We start from the raw sequence: 4,747 nt of genomic DNA, 5'->3' as shown, positions 1-4,747 counted from the left end.
ATAACAGGTGTCGTAGAACTGGGAACCATGGGGCGTTCACGCACTCGAGAGCCACCAGGAGAGCTGTCAGAACTCGGTTCAGAAAACCGTGATATCAGAGGGAGTGGGGGAAAAGCGAAAAGAAGCATTTTGGGCCATGAGCTGTGAGCGAACGCGTCCACCCCTAGTGGTGGTTAGTCCCGCGGGCTCAATGAGAACCATAGTTGACACTGAGCGTTCTCTCGTGTTGCAAACAGGACCACAGCCGCTTTGCTAAATTTCAGCCACGTCTGAGCCATCAGCTCTGGATAGAGGGTCCAGTCCCCGTGATGCGGATCGCCCCTGGACATCACATCTGCCCCACTGTTCAGAACACTGGGGATGTACACTGCTCTGATGGAGAGCAAATTTTGGTGTGCCCAAAACAGCAGCTGTCTCACAATGTGTAACATTTGGGCTGAGCGTGCACCCCCCCTGCCAGTTATGTATGCAGCAGTCACTCGTTGTCTGTGTGAATCAACACATGTTGATTCTGTAGCACAGAGGCAAAGTGTTGAATCACATTCAAAATCGTGACACTCCAAAAACATTTATATGAGTTGCTGTATGGGGTGGCCACAGCGCCCCCACAGCTCGAGACATGCGTGTGCCTTCCCAACCTGACAGGGACGCGTCAGTGAAGACTGAAACGTGTGATGTAGGTCTGCTGATGGGAACTCCCTCCGACATAACAAAAGGGTTTCCCAGTGTCTCAGGTCGATTCTCACGGAGGGGGGCACAGCAATCAACCGTCTCTTCTTTCTCACCGGGTCCACACGGAAATGAGCGGACCACCTCTGGAGGCGTCGCACTGTGTGAGCAGACGACATGTCCTTAATAACTTCATGACGGAAACAGCTGTTATCACTCTGCCGGTTTCACGTGAGTTGCACTGCTGCCACCTGTCTGGAAAAAAAGGGTCAGCAGCAACAGATCGTCTAGATAAAACAGAATTCTCCTCCCTGCTCTGTGTAGCAGCTGCAGAGCCAACTCGACGCATTTTGAATGGAAATGTTGTCTCACAGTTGAAAATTGACAAATCTAAGACGAGTCTCATCCCTCCGGTCTGTTTGGGACCAGGAAGTGACGAGAGTAGAACCCTGTGTTTTCCTCTCCTTCTGGAACCCTGGAAATTACATTTTTTATCAGAATTTCCTGAACTTCTGCGTGGGGGAACGAGATCTGTTCTGGAGATGACAGAAACGTCTCTAAAGTTCCTCCAAACAGGGGGTTTGAGCTGTAACTGCAGCATATCCCTTGCTGATAAAAACGGTTCATCCATCTGTCTAGAGCGCACGCTCGTTGCCACTCCACGTAACCTTCGGGAAGCGGGCGCGCGTTTATGCTGCATCACATTATTTACGGATGCCAATCACCGTCGTCATGTGTGCCACACTCAGGCTGCGAGCTCACATCCGTGCTGATGTGAGCTGGTGTGCGCTGAGAGAAGGTGCGCGCGCCCCTGAGCATGCGGAACTGTGGGTGAGGGCTTCTGCTGCCGCGGGAGCACGGCACTACTGTGCCCCGCTCAGGCTGCGGACTTACATCCGTGCTGATGTGAGCTGGCGTGCGCTGAGGGAAGGTGTGCATGCCCCTGAGCATGCAGAACCGTGGGTGAGGGCAGCTGCTGCCGTGGGAGCGCGGCACTACTGTGCCCCGCTCAGGCTGCGGGCTCACATCCGTGCTGATGTGAGCTGGCGTGCGCTGAGGGAAGGTGCGCGCGCCCCTGAGCATGCGGAACTGTGGGTGAGGGCAGCTGCTGCCACGGGAGCGCGGCGCTACTGTGACACGCTCAGGCTGCGGGCTCACATCCTTGCTGATGTAGGCTGGCGTGCGCCGAGGGAAGGTGCGCGCGCCCCCGGGCATGTGGAAACCGCGTAGGTGAGGGCTGCTGATGCCGCGGGGGCACGGCATTTCTGTGTCGCGATCAGGCTGCGGGCTCACATCCGTGCTGATATGAGCTGGTGTGCGCTGAGGAGGCAGCGCACAGCTTGGGCTGAGAGTGAGGTTTCCCACTGGACTCGGTCTGCTGAAAACATTCACTTTGGCTGCTGTGTCACTCGCGCGCATTTTGTTTGTTTTCTCGGGCTGCGGCGATTGAAACCTGTTTGGAGTACACCGGCTCGCTTGTGTGGAGGATGTGTGAAGAAAAAGCCGCTGTGAGATCATACGAACTGACAGTCAAGTTGAAATCAGACACTTTAATTCCTGAATTAATTTCCTCCCAGGCTCTGATCGAGATGGCAGCTTCAATTTCTCCTCCCCCTTTTTTTCCTTCTTCCTGCTCTGCTCTCTGTCTGTCTGAAGCGCCTGGGTCTCATCTCCCGAACATAAATTAAGAAAATTATGGATTTGGGATCGTGGGCGTTCAACTCTATTGATAAGATTTTGTCATCAAAGCGACAAGGTCCTGGGGAACCGGCATGTCCAGCTGAGACTCACGCTGTGGGGTACGTCATGGATTCGTGGGGAGTGTGGCAATCGATGTGCATTACAGTACTGTCTCAAGAAGATGTTGAAGACGTTTACATTTTCTTGTTTGCTCTAAATTTTAGTAAAGGTGTGTCTGAGTCTAAGTTTTGCTTAATAAATGCACTTTGAAGGTCAAATCAGATGTAATTTAAAAGCCGATTTACGGAAGTGGGAGAGCACAGAGAGATGACTGATTGTGCATTTCTTCGAAATTTTACAAGATAACCACCTAAAAACAATTATATGTTTGCTCGACTTTATTGTAAAGGTGTGTCTCAGTTGAACTGTTACTTAATAAATGTACTTCAATGGTCAAATTAGCTGCATTTTGCCGGGGCGGCGCAGCGAAATGAAGCTGATTTGACGATTGCTCCAGGCAGGGCCGGCCCAAGCCTACATGGGACCCTAAGCGAAATTTGGTTTGGCGGCCTCTATTTCTGCTAATAATGTGGATTACTGCAATCAACAGTCAGATGATCAGATCATTCAACCACCTAACATAAACTCATTGCAACTCTGACAGCCTTGTTTGGAGGCTCCGAAGACCAATTATTTTTTCTTTCTGCATTTATAGAGAATGAGCTACATCTGCAGGGACTACATGAGTTGCCCACAGGGCATGTTCTAAAAATAGCACTCATGATCAAGGAGCACCATCTAAAAATCGTCATTAATTATATTTTTAAATTTAAGAAATAACATTTGCAAGGATGTATATTTGAAATGAAAATGATTAATAAAAATTTTAAAAATAAATAGTTTTATGCATGCAGTTTAGCAATCTTGTCTGGAGTCAAAGTTCAGAATCATGCGTAGACCACTCCCATCTCTGCAGCGGTGCAGCTACAAGGTAGTTTTACCTCCCAGAGAAGAAAATGGTAGAAAAACGTAAGAAAACACATTTTCACAGTGGCTGGGAGGAAGAGGTCTTTCACACTGTTGAAAGTCAAGTGTGTCTGTGTTTCATTAGTGGGCTGTGGCAACAGCAAAACACAACGTGGAGCAACACTTCATCAGCTAACATGTTAGCTTCAATGCTAACTAGCTCATGGTGGCTCACAACAATCAGAAGAATGTCAGAGTTAGAGGCAGCTTTGAGAAAGTGGCAGATGATTTTTATGAGGCATTTTCAGATGAGGTCTTGAAAGAAGCAATGATGAAATCTGTGAAAAATTATTTATTTAAAAAGAGTAAAAGATGTGATGATTAATTAAAATGATTTTATATGTACAGCACTTTGTTGCAGCTGTGGTTATTTTAAAGTACTTTATAAATAAAGTATTATCATTATTATTAAAAATGCTGCAGATCTGAGGATCAATACTAATGTCACATGATTTATTTAAAAATGTCACTTTGTTTATTATATTACTGATAATTTGTATCTGCAAGTTAGAGTTCTTCTGAAGTGTTATAAACAAAACAGTGCAAACAGGGCTTGATTGGAAGATTTTATTCTTAATAGGTTATTAAAAATGTTACATAAGTTGTTAATAGTAAAAAGCATATTTTGAATGAATATTACAAATGTGTTCATTCCTACAAAACAGTTAATAAAATATTTATAAAATACACTGAATTTCAAATGTTACAGATTGAGTTTAACATAAAAGAAATGGTAATTTATGTTTAAATATCAGTTTTCTGCTGTAGTAAATCATCCGTTTTGACCCCTTTGTTTGGGACTGGAGCCAATCACTGCTGCTTTTGGGTGAAGGCAGGGGACACCCAGGACAGGTCTCCAGTCCATCACAGAGACAGACAAAGAGACAAACAACCATCCACACTCCCAGTCACAGCTAGGAACAATTTACAGAAGAACCAAAAAAGATTCATACTGGGGACTCAATTTCTTGATTGAGAGTTCTAATCACTAAATATCAATAATAATTGAGCATATTTACCAAGCTAAATCCTTAATGATAATCACTGTGGGGAGTTTTTAATAATACAGATCAGATCAGATGTGATCCGGCAGTCATACATTCACATGTGTGTAAATGTATTATACTATAAATAAAGGTGAGCAAATTTGTTTGTATGAAACAAGTGGCCCTTTGTGTCATTTGGTCCCAATGAAGTAGCTCTCAGTCTCAAAAAGGTTGATGACCCCTGATTTGCATGATATCACACACACACACACACACACACACACCTATCTTTCTATCTATCTATCTATCTATCTATCTATCTATCTATCTATCTATCTATCTATCTATCTATCTATCTATCTATCTATCTATCTATCTATCTATCT

Source organism: Nematolebias whitei, chromosome 6 (assembly GCF_014905685.2).
Source record: "Nematolebias whitei isolate Nwh7 chromosome 6, NemWhi1, whole genome shotgun sequence".
In the NCBI taxonomy this organism is placed as follows: Eukaryota; Metazoa; Chordata; class Actinopteri; order Cyprinodontiformes; family Rivulidae; genus Nematolebias; species Nematolebias whitei.
The sequence above is the reverse complement of the archived record's forward strand: the minus strand, read 5'-3'. Positions refer to the sequence as shown.